The sequence below is a fragment of the Somniosus microcephalus genome, chromosome 4, assembly GCF_052327205.1.
Source record: "Somniosus microcephalus isolate GS21.2 chromosome 4, FLI_Smic_1.0, whole genome shotgun sequence".
Taxonomy (NCBI): domain Eukaryota; kingdom Metazoa; phylum Chordata; class Chondrichthyes; order Squaliformes; family Somniosidae; genus Somniosus; species Somniosus microcephalus.
In genome coordinates, this window is record NC_140990.1 from 98,105,802 (window position 1) to 98,121,108 (window position 15,307).

The window sequence follows — 15,307 nt, forward strand, 5'->3', positions numbered from 1 at the left end:
TCAGTAGAGATACAGTCAGTAACACAGGGCGCTGGGGGAGGGGTTACTGAGTGACAGTGTGAGGGAGCTGGATTAACATCAGTAGAGATACAGTCAGTAACACAGGGTGCTGGGGGAGGGGTTACTGAGTGACAGTGTGAGGGAGCTGGATTAACGTCAGCAGAGATACAGTCAGTAACAGGGTGCTGGGGGAGGGGTTACTGAGTGACAGTGTGAGGGAGCTGGATTAACATCAGTAGAGATACAGTCAGTGACACAGGGTGCTGGGGGAGGGGTTACTGAATGACAGTGTGAGGGAGCTGGATTAACATCAGTAAAGATACAGTCAGTAACACAGGGTGCTGGGGGAGGGGTTACTGAGTGACAGTGTGAGGGAGCTGGATTAACATCAGTAGAGATACAGTCACTAACAGGGTGCTGGGGGAGGGGTTACTGAGTGACAGTGTGAGGGAGCTGGATTAACGTCAGTAGAGATACAGTCAGTAACACAGGGTGCTTGGGGAGGGGTTACTGAGTGACAGTGTGAGGGAGCTGGATTAGCATCAGTAGAGATACAGTCAGTAACACAGGGTGCTGGGAGGAGGGGTTACTGAGTGACAGTGTGAGGGAGCTGGATTAACATCAGCAGAGATACAGTCAGTAACACAGGGCGCTGGGGAGAGGGGTTACTGAGTGACAGTGTGAGGGAGCTGGATTAACATCAGTAGAGATAGTAACAGAGGGTGCTGGGGGGGGGTGTTACTGAGTGAGTGTGAGGGAGCTGGATTAACGTCAGTAGAGATAGTCAGTAACACAGGGTGCTGGGGGGGGGGTTACTGAGTGACAGTGTGAGGGAGCTGGATTAACGTCAGTAGAGATACAGTCAGTAACACAGTGTGCTGGGGGGAGGGGTTACTGAGTGACTGTGTGAGGGAGCTGGATTAACATCAGCAGAGATACAGTCAGTGACAGGGTGCTGGGGGAGGGGATACTGAGTGACAGTGTGAGGGAGCTGGATTAACATCAGCAGAGATACAGTCAGTAACACAGGGTGCTGGGGGAGGGGTTACTGAGTGACAGTGTGAGGGAGCTGGATTAACATCAATAGAGATACAGTCAGTAACACAGGGTGCTGGGGGAGGGTTTACTGAGTGACAGTGTGAGGGAGCTGGATTAACATCAGTAGAGATACAGTCAGTAACACAGGGTGCTGGGGGGAGGGGTTACTGAGTGACATTGAGGGGGCGCTGGATTAACATCAGTAGAGATACAGTCAGTAACACAGGGCGCTGGGCAGAGGGGTTACTGAGTGACAGTGTGATGGAGCTGGATTAACGTCAGTAGAGATACAGTCAGTAACACAGTGTGCTTGGGGAGGGGTTACTGAGTGACAGTGTGAGGGAGCTGGATTAACATCAGTAGAGATACAGTCAGTAACACAGGGTGCTGGGGGAGGGGTTACTGAGTGACAGTGTGAGGGAGCTGGATTAACATCAGTAGAGATACAGTCAGTAACACAGGGTGCTGGGGGAGGGGTTACTGAGTGACAGTGTGAGGGAGCTGGATTAACATCAGTAGAGATACAGTCAGTAACACAGGGCGCTGGGGGAGGGGATACTGAGTGACAGTGTGAGGGAGCTGGAATAACATCAGTAGAGATACAGTTAGTAACACAGGGTGCTGGGGGAGGGGTTACTGAGTGACAGTGTGAGGGAGCTGGATTAACATCAGTAGAGATACAGTCAGTAACACAGGGTGCTGGGGGAAGGGTTACTGAGGGACAGTGTGAGGGAGCTGGATTAACGTCAGTAGAGATACAGTCAGTAACACAGGGTGCTGGGGGAGGGGTTACTGAGTGACAGTGTGAGGGAGCTGGATTAACATCAGTAGAGATACAGTCAGTAACACAGGGTGCTGGGGGAGGGGTTACTGAGTGACAGTGTGAGGGAGCTGGATTAACATCAGTAGAGATACAGTCAGTAACACAGGGTGCTGGGAGAGGGTTTACTGAGTGACAGTGTGAGGGAGCTGGATTAACATCAGTAGAGATACAGTCAGTAACACAGGGTGCTGAGTGAGGGGTTCCTGAGTGACAGTGTGAGGGAGCTGGATTAACGTCAGTAGAGATACAGTCAGTAACACAGGGTGCTGAGTGAGGGGTTCCTGAGTGACAGTGTGAGGGAGCTGGATTAACATCAGTAGAGATACAGTCAGTAACACAGGGTGCTGGGAGAGGGGTTACTGAGTGACAGGGTGAGGGAGCTGGATTAACATCAGTAGAGATACAGTCAATAACACAGGGTGCTGGGGGGAGGGGTTACTGAGTGACAGTGTGAGGGAGCTGGATTAACATCAGTAGAGATACAGTCAGTAACACAGGGTGCTGAGTGAGGGGTTCCTGAGTGACAGTGTGAGGGAGCTGGATTAACGTCAGTAGAGATACAGTCAGTAACACAGGGTGCTGAGTGAGGGGTTCCTGAGTGACAGTGTGAGGGAGCTGGATTAACATCAGTAGAGATACAGTCAGTAACACAGGGTGCTGGGAGAGGGGTTACTGAGTGACAGGGTGAGGGAGCTGGATTAACATCAGTAGAGATACAGTCAATAACACAGGGTGCTGGGGGGAGGGGTTACTGAGTGACAGTGTGAGGGAGCTGGATTAACATCAGTAGAGATACAGTCAGTAACACAGGGTGCTGGGGGAGGGGTTACTGAATGACAGTGTGAGGGAGCCGGATTAACATCAGTAGAGATACAGTCAGTAACACAGGGCGCTGGGGGAGGGGTTACTGAGTGACAGTGTGAGGGAGCTGGATTACCGTCAGTAGAGATACAGTCAGTGACACAGGGCGCTGGGGGAGAGGTTACTGAGTGACAGTGTGAGGGAGCTGGATTAACATCAGTAGAGATACCGTCAGTAACACAGGGTGCTGGGGGAGGGGTTGCTGGGTGACAGGGTGAGGGAGCTGGATTAACATCAGTAGAGATACAGTCAGTAACACAGGGTGCTGGGGGGAGGGGTTACTGAGTGACAGGGTGAGGGAGCTGGATTAACATCAGTAGAGATACAGTCAGTGACACAGGGCGCTGGGGGAGAGGTTACTGAGTGACAGTGTGAGGGAGCTGGATTAACATCAGTAGAGATACCGTCAGTAACACAGGGTGCTGGGGGAGGGGTTGCTGGGTGACAGGGTGAGGGAGCTGGATTAACATCAGTAGAGATACAGTCAGTAACACAGGGTGCTGGGGGGAGGGGTTACTGAGTGACAGGGTGAGGGAGCTGGATTAACATCAGTAGAGATACAGTCAGTGACACAGGGTGCAGGGGGAGGGGTTACTGAGTGACAGTGTGAGGGAGCTGGATTAACATCACAGAATCACAGAATCTACAGTGCAGATAGAGGCCATTTTGGCCCATCGAGCCTGCACCGACACATATCCCACCCTATCCCTGTAACCCCACGTATTTAATCCCCTAACACTAAGGGTCAATTTATCATAGCCAAATCAACCTAACCTGCACATCTTTGGACTGTGGGAGGAAACCGGAGCACCCGGAGGAAACCCACGCAGACACAGGGAGAATGTGCAAACTCCACACAGACAGTCGCCCGAGGCCAGATTTGAACCCGGGTCCCTGGCGCTGTGAGGCGGTGTGCTGGGGGAGGGGTTGCTGGGTGACAGGGTGAGGGAGCTGGATTAACATCAGTCGAGATACAGTCAGTAACACAGGGTGCTGGGGGAGGGGTTACTGAGTGACAGTGTGAGGGAGCTGGATTAACATCAGTAGAGATACAGTCAGTAACACAGGGTGCTGGGGGAGGGGTTACTGAGTGACAGTGTGAGGGAGCTGGATTAACATCAGTCGAGATACGGTCAGTAACACAGGGTGCTGGGGGGAGGGGTTACTGAGTGACAGTGTGAGGGAGCTGGATTAACATCAGTAGAGATACAGTCAGTAACACAGGGTGCTGGGGGAGGGGTTACTGAGTGACAGTGTGAGGGAGCTGGATTAACATCAGTAGAGATAGTCAGTAACACAGGGTGCTGGGGGAGGGGTTACTGAGTGACAGTGTGAGGGAGCTGGATTAACATCAGTAGAGATACAGTCAGTAACACAGGGTGCTGGGGAGGGGTTACTGAGTGACAGTGTGAGGGAGCTGGATTAACATCAGTAGAGATAGTCAGTAACACAGGGTGCTGGGGGAGGGGTTACTGAGTGACAGTGTGAGGGAGCTGGATTAACATCAGTAGAGATACAGTCAGTAACACAGGGCGCTGGGGGAGGGGTTACTGAGTGACAGTGTGAGGGAGCTGGATTAACATCAGTAGAGATACAGTCAGTAACACAGGGTGCTGGGGGAGGGGTTACTGAGTGACAGTGTGAGGGAGCTGGATTAACATCAGTAGAGATACAGTCATTAACACAGGGTGCTGGGGGAGGGGATACTGAGTGACAGTGTGAGGGAGCTGGATTAACATCAGTAGAGATACAGTCATTAACACAGGGCGCTGGGGGTGGGGTTACTGAGTGACAGTGTGAGGGAGCTGGATTAACATCAGTAGAGATACAGTCAGTAACACAGGGTGCTGGGGGAGGTGTTACTGAGTGACAGAGTGAGGGAGCTGGATTAACATCAGTAGAGATACAGTCAGTAATACAGGGCGCTGGGGGAGGGGTTACTGAGTGACAGTGTGAGGGAGCTGGATTAACATCAGTAGAGATACAGTCAGTAACACAGGGCGCTGGGGGAGGGGTTACTGAGTGACAGTGTGAGGGAGCTGGATTAACATCAGTAGAGATACAGTCAGTGACACAGGGTGCTGGGGGAGGGGTTACTGAGTGACAGTGTGAGGGAGCTGGATTAACATCAGCAGAGATACAGTCAGTAATACAGGGGTAATCCAGACCGAAGATGCCTCAGCCTGGTCTGGTGATCTGTCTCAGTATTATTATTTGTGGGTTGGTTTGTGTGAACAAATGTATCAGTGATTTTAATGAGACTCTTTTCCGTGTCCCAGCTCCTGTAAATCCTGGCTGTAAAGAAGCTGGACTCTCAGGCTGCTCGTGTGTAAGTGGTCGTCTGTCAGATTAATGTGCTTCTGCTGTGGGTGTGTTTAATAAAGTGCCCGAAGCCCTCACTGTAACACTCTCACATATCCCACCTGCAGTGTAAAGTCCATGCCATGTGCTTCCTGTCCAATATGCTCCTGATCCCTGGCTCTCCTGTTGTACCAACTAGCTACGATGGGTTAAGAAGTGCCAGCTCAAATGACGCCCAAATCAGGGAGTAAGAAGAGCTTCAGACGTTTAGAATGTTAATCGGAACATGAGGAAAAACTTTTTTACACAGCGAGTGGTTAGGATTTGGAATGCACTGCCTTAAAGGGTGGTGGAGGCAGATTCAATAGTAGCTTTCAAATGGCAATTGGAGAAATACTTGCAGGAGGAAACATCGCAGGGCTACGGGGAAAGAGTGGGGTAGTGGGACTAACTGGATTGCTCTTGGAAAAAGCTGGCCCAGAATCAGTGGGTCGAATGGCCTCCTTCTGTGCTGCACTATTCTATTCAGCCCCTCGAGCCTGTTCTACCATTCAATTAGATCATGGCTGATCTGTATCTAACTCCATCTACCCGCCTTGGTTCCGAAGACCTTAATACCCTTGCCGAGCAAAAATCTCAGTTTTGACATTTTAATTTGCCCCCCCAGCCTCAACAGCTCTTTGGGGGAGAGAGTTCCAGATTTCTACTACCCCTTGCGTCAAGAAGTGCTTCCTGACATCACCCCTGAACAGCCTGGCTGTGATTTTAAGGTTATACCACCTTGTTCTGGACTCCCCCCACCAGAGGAAATAGTTTCTCTCTATCTAGCCTATCAACTCCTTTGATCATCTTAAACCAGAATAGTTCCGGGGATGGGGGATCTTAGCTACAAGGACAGGTTGGAGAAGCTGGATTTGTTTTCATTAGAGTAAAGCAGGTTGAGGGGTGATTTGATAGAGGTGTACAAGATTATGACAGGTTTGGATAGGCTAGACGGGGAAAGGCTGTTCCCACTAGTTGATGGTACAAGGATTAGGAGACACAGATTTAAGGTTTTGAGCAAGAGATACAGGGGGACGTGAGGAAAAACTTTTTTATGCAGCGAGTGGTGAGGACCTGGAACTCGCTGCCGACGGAAGTGGTGGAAGCGGGGACACTCAATGTGTTCAAGGGGAGACTGGATAGGCACTTGAGGGAAATAAACTTGCAGGGCTACCGGGATAGAGCGGGGGAATGGGACTGACTGGATTGCTCTACAGAGAGCCGGCATGGACTCGATGGGCCGAATTACCTCATTCTGTGCCGTTATGACTCTATGGCCTAGAAATTCAGTATAGCCACGTTTGGGGCGCTACAGCATGGCGTTCGCTAACTTTTGTGCCCGGCGCAACTTAGCGCCACCTTCGCCGATATTCAGTTGCATCGCCCCAAGAGGTTGCTGCTGCGCTAAAGCAGGCGATGCACGACTATCATTAGGCGCTAAGCCGGCGATCCGGGGCGCAAACACCGAAGGCGGGCGCAGCGCAGGTGCGGCGAGTTGCTCATTAAGGCCAGACAGTCAGGCGCCGGTCAGCACTTAAAGGGGGAGGGTGGAATTGCTTGGCAGCCACGCCCTGCACACTGCAGCCCTAAGGCAAGGCCTGAACACTGCTTCTGGAACAGCTCCACGCCCAGGAGAATGGAGAAGGCCAGGGAGAGAGCGCAGCGCTTCGGCGAGGGTGGACCGCAGGCGCCATATCCTCTTCCCTGAGGGTGGCAGGAGGCCACTGCCCGCCGAATATCGGAAAGCATGGAGGGATGTGGCAAACAGGGTCACGTCCAACAGCGTAGTTGGCAGGACACCAACCCAGTGCCGGAAAAAATTCAACGACCTCACTCAGGTTGTCAGGGTGAGTACCCTTTCCAGTATCCTCCTCATCCCTGCATGTGCACCTCACTTTATGGCCAAACAGGTCTGAAAGCACGGTGGCATAGTGGTTAGCACTGTTGCCTCACAGCGCCAGGGACCCGGGTTCGAATCCGGCCTCGGGTGACTGTCTGTGTGGAGTTTGCACATTCTCCCCGTGTTTGCGTGGGTTTCCTCCGGGTGCTCCAGTTTCCTCCCACAGTCCAAAGATGTGCGGGTTAGGTTGATTGGCTATGATAAATTGACCCTTAGTGTTAGGGGGATTAAATACGTGGGGTTACGGGGATAGGGTGGGATATGTGTTGGTGTAGGGGTTACGGGGATCGGGTGGGATATGTGTCGGTGCAGGCTCAATGGGCCGAAATGGCCTCTATCTGCACTGTGGGGTTTCTGTGATTTCTGTGAAAGCCCTAATGGCCAGCCCTCATCCAGCAGCTATGGGACTGTCATGAAAAGTACTTGCGCAATCAGGACTTTAGACACTGTCAGGGCTATTCGACCATGGGAGGCAGTGCGGGCAAGATCAGGGCTTGACACTGTCAGGGCTAATCGAACATGGGAGGCAGTGCGGGCAAGATCAGGGCTTGACACTGTACTTAGAGGCGGTCCTTTCTCTTGCAGGCCAAGCTGGCGCATAACAGAAGACAGCAGCGACAGACCGGGGGAGGCCGTCCTGACCTGAAACAGCTGAGCGACCTCGAGCAGCGAGTGGAGCGGATCATGGCAGGCCGGCTGAGTGGCCCCGTCGCCACTGGAGATGCTGACCCTGTTCTGGGCACCAATGGTAAGGTCATCACCTTTTTGACCTCTCCCTTTCCACTTGCGCCTCACGCCAGCATCCTTTGCCACTGTCGAACCAATGCAGTGCACAGCAGCACTCATGCCTCCCTCGCTGCCGCCCTGTCCTCACTCTAAAGCAACTCTTGTGCCTCCCTGCTTTCAGATGGTGACTCGCCAGGTGAGGAGGCGGCCCCTCAAGCTGGCACTGTGTCCGAGTCAGACATAGAGGAGGAGGAAGAGGAAGCCAGCTCATCAGGGACACCCTCAGCCGAGGCAGCCCATGGCCATGATGGTGACACGTCTTCCCTGGAGGGGAGCCGGGGGGAAGGGTCGGAGGATAGTGAAGCTCCAGGGACCAGCGGGCTGCAGCAACGCGGGAAGGGTGGGGAAGCTCGGCGGCCTTCTCCCCGGAAGGTGAGTGCGGCCTCCAGTCCTGCTACGGTGAGCGCAGAGGAGATGCGGCTCCTAGCGGAAATGGGCGCCCAGGCTGAGCGCAGGCACACTGAGCTCATGGCTGCAGTGGCAAGGATGCCTGACTCCATAGAGTCACTGGCAAGGAGTGTGCAGGAATTCGGGGCAGCACAGGCCAGGAGTCTACAACAATTCAGTGCAGCACAGGCCAGGAGTCTACAACAATTCAGTGCAGCACAGGCCAGAAGTCTGCAGGACATCGCGGCAGCACAGGCTAGGAGTCAGCAGGACTTCGCTGCTTCACAGGCGGCTTCTAGCCAAGTGCTCAGTCGTGCCGTGCATTCACTGGCTGCTGTCATGCAGACACAGACCAGGGCCACACGGGCACTAACTGCTGCCACACTCGCTGGATCGGCCAGGCATTGCTGGGGCACTCGCCGTGCCACAGCAGCCCAGCAGTCCGTGCCTCAGCAGATTGCTGCAGTGCTGGCCCGTGCGCGTGCCAATGTCTCAGCCGACCAGGGAGTGCCTGTGATCTGTCAGGTTGGCAGCATTCCTGCAGCCAACACTGTCACTCCTCCATTGCAGCTGCCACCAGCTGTTGGACAGACTGCTGTCGCCCAAGCAGAGTTGGAGCAGTCAGCAGCCGGCCCCTCCAGGCCCAGAGCTGGTCCAGGCTGTCCCCCAAGGGCATCTGCCGTCTCACCATCTGACCCTCAGCAGCCTTCCCCCAGCCTTGCTGCAGCCACTGGGGTCCCATTGAGGAGGAGCTGCAGGGCGGGCAGGGGCCAGTCACAGAAGCGAAACGGATCACCCTCGCAGGGGAAAAAGTAGAAGGTGTGGCCAAATGTTTTTTACTTATAAAAGCCGAGACTGGTGTATTTGTTTCATATTTAAAGGCCGAGACTGGTGTATTTGTTTCATATTTAAAGGCCGAGACTGGTGTATTTCTTTCATATTTAAAGGCCGAGACTGGTGTATTTGTTTCATATTTAAAGACCGAGACTGGTATATTTGTTTTACTTGTAAAGGCCGAGACTGGTGTATTTGTGTTTTTGGGGGGGGTTTCTCTCCATTAGTTTGTCATGTGGGAAGGGCACAGAGGTATCATAGTAAAAATTGTTCTTAAATCGCACTGTCCATGCTTTCTTTTGGAAGTCCTGGTTGCCCTGCTCGGCTGAGGGCTTGTGGAGCGGCTACATTCATCTTCTGCCATTGGCACAAGCCATTCCCTGAGAGGGGGCCTAGAACTGACTTGCAATAAACCGCCGACGGGCGGCCCTTGCACTTTCTGCCTCCCTCCTGTGCTGGTCCTCCTCCTCCTCCTCCTCTGGTGGTCCTCCAATGTCTGCTGGCAGTGGCTGAGTCCTGCAGATAGCCAGGTTGTGCAGCATGCAGCACACGACAACGAAATGGGAGACTCACTCAGGCGAGTACTGTAGGGCTCCCCCGGAACGATCCAGACAGCGGAACCGTTGCTTCAGCACGCCGATTGTTTGCTCAATGATGTTCCTGGTTGCTTGATGGCTCTCATTGTATCCCTCTTCAGCAGGGGTGCTGGGCGCACGGAGCGGGGTCATCAGCCAGGTGCACAAAGGATAGCTTTTGTCCCCGAGAAGCCATCCTCGTGGGTGAGGCTGGGCCTGGAACATGTCTGTCACAGAAGTCTGGCGCAGGATGAAGGCATCGTGGCTGCTGCCTGGAAAGCGGGCATTGACAGCTAGGATGAGCTGCCTGTGGTCACACACCAACTGCACGTTGAGCGAATGGTAGCCCTTCCGGTTGCGGTAATCCTCGGCATTCTCTAGAGGTGCCCGCAAAGCCACATGCGTGCAGTCAATGGCGCCCTGCACCATGGGGAAGCCCACTAATGCTGCAAAGCCCATTGCACGCTGTTGCTGCTTGTCAACGGTCATGGGGAAGGAAATAAACTGACGTCTCCTTCTGAAAAGGGCATTGGTCACCTGGCGGATGCAGCAATGTACCGCAAACTGGGAGACGTTGGAAATGTCCCCAGTAGTGGATTGGAAGGAGCCGGTGGCATAGAAGTTGAGAGCCACCGTCACCTTCACTGCCATCGACAGAGACGTCCTGCTCCTCAGCTGTGGCTGCAGATCTCCGCGAAGCAGGTGGCAGATCTCAGTGACCACCGCCCTTCTGAATCGCAGCCTCCGAACACACTGCTCCTCAGACATGTTCAGATATGAGAACTGCTGGCGGTATACCCTGGGTGGGTAAGGCCTCCTTTGCCGACGCCTGTTGCCCCTTCTCCGTCTGGCCATGACTGGCACTCTCTCACGGCGTCTCTGAGCCCTTTGAATGCAATGGAGAAGCCCAACGTTTCCACCCATTGCAGCCCCCATTATATGTTTCCAATCAATGCTATGACTCTGAAGTTAAAGACAAGTGCAAAGCTGTGGCCTGAAGCCACAAGTACCTGTGCGAGTGTTGAGCCAAACCAGAAAGCTCTCTACCTTTGTCTCTCTCCAAAGATCCGTCTCTCACAAAGAAGGAGTGGTGCAAAATGGCTGCCATTTATACTGCAGGAGGAGTCCCCTTTAATTAGCGCCCCCCGCGCCCCGCAGTGACTGGGAACCGTTCCCCTCTACCAGTCGCTAGGGGCGCCAGGCGCACAATAGGCCGGCGCCACTGAATTTCCGGTTTGGGGCGCACAAAGGGCGTTGCACCATGAAATGATGTCAGGATCTGCGCGCGCAGCTGAGCGCGCGCAAAGGTTTGGCGCTGCCGCTAAATCTTAACTGAAGTTCGCGAGAGGCGCAGATCGCGCTGCGCCCGGGCGCTAGCCACTTAGCACCCCACTTCTCCTAAGGCGCTAGCGGCTGGCGCAAACAACTGAATTTCTAGGCCTATGACCTCAATTAGATCACCCCTTAATCATCTATACTCAAAGGAATACAAGCCTAGTTTATGCAATCTATCCTCAAAATGTAACCCTTTTAGCCCCGGTATCATTCTGGTGAATCTGCGCTGCTCCCCCTTCAAGGCCAATCTATCCTTCCTGAGGATCAGTGCCCAGAACTGAACGCGGTTCACCAGATGGGGTCTGACCAGAGCTCTGGACAACTGAAGCATAACCTCCACCCCTTTGTGTTCCAGCCCTCGAGATAAAGGCCAACATTGTAGTAGCCTACTTGATTATTTTTGTACCTGTCCACTAGCTTTTAGTGCAGGGATGGGCAATTATTTGAGCTGGGGGGGGTGCCACTTAACAAGTTCTGGTGAGCTGTTGAGGGCCACACACCGATGTTGCCCCTAAGGTGCACGGCTGCGCACCAATTGCGAGGTTCCGTGCCGGCCGCTCACCAGCTCCTACCGCTGGAAGAGACACCGCGCAGCACATTTAAAGGGACCACGCACGTTGGTGAGAGCAAAGTGTTAAATTGGTAAATTTGTAACAGGCCAACTCATAGTGTGGATCATCACTCCCACTTCTCCCCCCCCCCCCCCACCCCCCAATAATTTATAAACATAAATTCAGATAGTAGTCAGACACTATCTTAAATACACAAAATGTAGTGTAAAAAAATTTAATAACGGAAGATTTTACTAATTAAATGATTGATCGATGGATTATATGTTGTACTGAAAGTCTACGTGGCTGTTTGGCCGAGTGTCTCGAGTCGGCGGGGCCTCCGACGCGAGAGGTGTTCTCTTTTCAGTGCGCTGAGTACGGGAGCCTGAGGCCTCGCAAGGCCTGAACTACAATTGCGTGCCACTACCTGGAGTCCTTGTGCTCCGGGATCCACTCCCGTGTCTAAGACGGCGATGAGAACCCCCGCCCTGCCGTCATACTCTGGGCACCGGGAGAGGGAAGACGCCGCTTTCTTCGGTAAAAGAGTCATCGAGGTGAGCAGCCATGACTCGATTCAGACTAACGTGCAGCTCGAGCTCCGGCTCGCGTTCTCTTTCTGTCCCGTCCGGCGAGCCGCAATGAACTAGCGGCTATTTTGCTCACCACTAGGCTAAAAGCGTCCCCAATCCTAACCGAAGAAACTGAGAGTTACGCCGAGAGACTGGTGGTACCCCCCCCCACGGAATTCAGACTACACTTTTCACCCAACTGCACCAATAAACAAACTCACTGGACTCATTTTGAATTTGTCGCTAAAATTCCTTCAGAGACGCGTTGAGACTAAAACCTTGCTGCAAGTTTTCAAAAAAAGTTCTAAGCAAACAAGCTTCCAATCGATTCGATTGTGTCAATTCCCAGGCGACATTTCATATATTTAAAGTATGTTATCGTGCTGTTGTGGAGTATTTTAAACCAACACTCGACACAGGATTTTAGGTCGATAGTCAAGTTGTCTTTATTACACCGGTGGGGAGACAGTCTGCTCTGTCTTAGCCAGACTTTTCCAAATTGGTACAGCAAACACTACATTTTTATACATTACAATACACATGTCAAAATTAATTCCTGCCACCTGATTGGACCTTGGCCCGCATGCATCTTCACTGATTGGTTGCCTATGCCGCGTTATATTAAAGTACCACCTTTATTATCGGGCGTTATCCCTCAAGCTGTTGTTGCACCTCTGACCTTTGTTTATGCCAAATGGGGCCTCATCAACATTGTACTTCTGACTCATTGTCCTTCTTTCCTGCCTCTCTAGGCCTCTTTTACTTCCAACTTGTTGTGTCTGTGTATAATAAGACACAGACTGCAGGAGAACGGTACAACAGGTGTTTACTCAACGTGGCTCACAGTGGAACTGATCTGTACAGATTACTACTCAGTGTTATATACAGGTGTGGTCACTGCCGGTACTGCAGTATACATGAGCTGTAAAAGATAGTTCCCCCCTTAAAGGTATATACATTACCATTCCGCCCCTTTTAGATTAACAGTACCATAACACTCATTTAACAATTAAATATCAAACTAATGACAATTAACACTTTTAACATGCAACATTAGCTGAAAATAGTCTATTTATATATTCAGTCTTTGGGGAGGCTTCCTGATCCTTTCTGGATAGCGCCTTTCCCGAGTGTCTTGCTCTTGGTGCGGAGGCGATTCTGGCACCCTGTTGTTGGTTGGTTTATCAGCTTCCGATGCTACTGTTTCTGGGGTAGATGCGACCTGTACGTCGGGTTCATCACCAGGTACGTATGGGCGAGGCATGGGGTTGACTTGTTCCTGTGACTCTAGGATCTGGTCAGCATGGCGTCCCACGATGCTCTCCCCAACGTCCACTGTGTACATTAGTGGGCCCTGCCGTGTGCATATCGTTCCTGGCTGCCATTTTTCTGTTTGGTAGTCGCGGGCCAAGACTGGTTGCCCTACATTGAAGCTCCTTGTTGGCTTCTCATGGATGTGCTGGAATTGCTTACTCTCAACATCTCTTCGTACGTTTGGTCTGAGCAAATCCAGGCGAGATCTTAACCTTCGGTTAAAGAACATCATGGCTGGGGCCTGGTTGGTGACTGCATGTGTCGCATTCCGGTAGGCGAACAGGAAATTGTCCACCTTGTGCTGCAGCGGAATGTTGTCATTGTACATAGCCTTTATTGCCTTCTTAAAGGTTTGTACGAACCTCTCAGCCAATCTATTTGTGGCTGGATGATACGGGGCGGATGTGTAATGCCTTACCCCATTCTTTTTCAAGAACCTCCGGAACTCTTCGGACACAAACTGTGGTCCGTTGTCGGAGCAAATCTGTTCTGGCAAGCCATTCCTGGCAAAAATGGTCCGTAGGACTGCAATAGTTTTCTCCGTGGTGGTGGAGGACATTTTGATGACCTCAGGCCATTTCGAGTGCGCATCCACGGCTATTAAAAACATTGAGTCCATGAATGGACCAGCAAAATCAATATGCACCTGTTGCCATGGAGATGAGGGCCACTCCCATGGATGTAGAGGGGCCTGTGGTGGTGCATTTTGGACTCTCTGGCATCCTGAGCAGCTCTTGGTCAGGTCCTCGATTTGTTTATCGATTCCCGGCCACCACACATAAGCCCTGGCTAGGCTTTTCATTTTTACCCCTCCCAGATGACCCTCATGAAGCTCATTGAGCACTCTATCCCTTAACTTGGGTGGAATTACCACTCAGGATCCACACATCAAGGTCCCCCGGCACACTGACAGCTGTTCTCTCCTTGTCAAGAATGCTGGCAACAGTGAGTCGCCATGTGCTGGCCATCCCTTCACCGTCAAATCATATACCCGAGACAGTGTCAGGTCATTTCGGGTTTCCTTTTCGATACAAGCGTTAGTTACCGGTAGGTATTCAACTATAGTCGAATGGAATATTTCGACAGGATCCACTGCTGGTGCTTCCTCCGCAGTAGGCAGTGGCAGGCGTGATAGCCCAACAGCATTTCCATGCTGTTTCGTGCCCTTATAGTCAATCTCATAGTGGTGCACCCCTAGAAAAAGTGACCATCTTTGTAGTCGTTGCGCAGTCATCACCGGAACGCCCTTCTTCGGATTAAAAATGGAGACAAGAGGCTGGTGATCAGTCAGCAAGGTGAATTTCTGCCCGTGCAGATAGTGATTGAACTTTTTCACTCCCCACACTAGGCTGAGGGCCTCCCTGTCAATCTGGGCGTAGTTACGCTCGGCTGAGGTTAGTGATCGTGACGCAAAGGCTATTGGCCTCTCTGAGCCGTCCGAGAATTTGTGCGACAGCACCGCTCCAATGCCGTAGGGTGACGCATCACATGCCAACCGAATTGGTAATGCCGGGTTGTAATGGGCCAATACCTCTTTCGATGTGATTAGTGTTTTGCTCTTCTGGAAAGCTCGTCTACATTCGTCACTCCACTTCCATGGCACCCCAGTTTGCAGTAGGGTGTTCAGTGGGTGTAGTATTGTAGACAAATTTGGCAAGAACTTATGGTAGTAGTTTACCAGCCCGAGGAACGACCTCAGTTGTGACACATTTTCCGGTGCTGGAGCCTTGACTACTGCCTCAATCTTCTCTGGGGACTTATGTAACCCCTCTTTATCGATAACGTGGCCACAATACGAGATCTGTTTTCTAAAAAACTCGCATTTGGGGCGGTTAGCTCGGAGCCCATATTCCTGCAATCTAGTGAGCACCTGCTCCAGGTTGGCAAGGTGATCACTGTCATTTTCGCCCGTGACCAGGATGTCGTCCAAATAACACTGGGTCCCTGGGATCCCTTGCAGGACTTGTTCCATTGCCCTCTGCCAAATAGCC

General features: G+C 52.1%; 1 protein-coding gene across 1 annotated transcript in view; it reads left to right on the forward strand.

The window, feature by feature from the left end:
• LOC147119555 (uncharacterized) overlaps positions 1–15,307 on the forward strand; it is a 42,507-nt gene that overhangs the window by 11,961 nt on the left and 15,239 nt on the right. Inside the window, exon 2 of the mRNA XM_085985147.1 lies at positions 5,002–5,051. The gene's annotated coding sequence lies outside the window, so the exon portion shown is untranslated. The remainder of the gene's footprint in view (positions 1–5,001; positions 5,052–15,307) is intronic.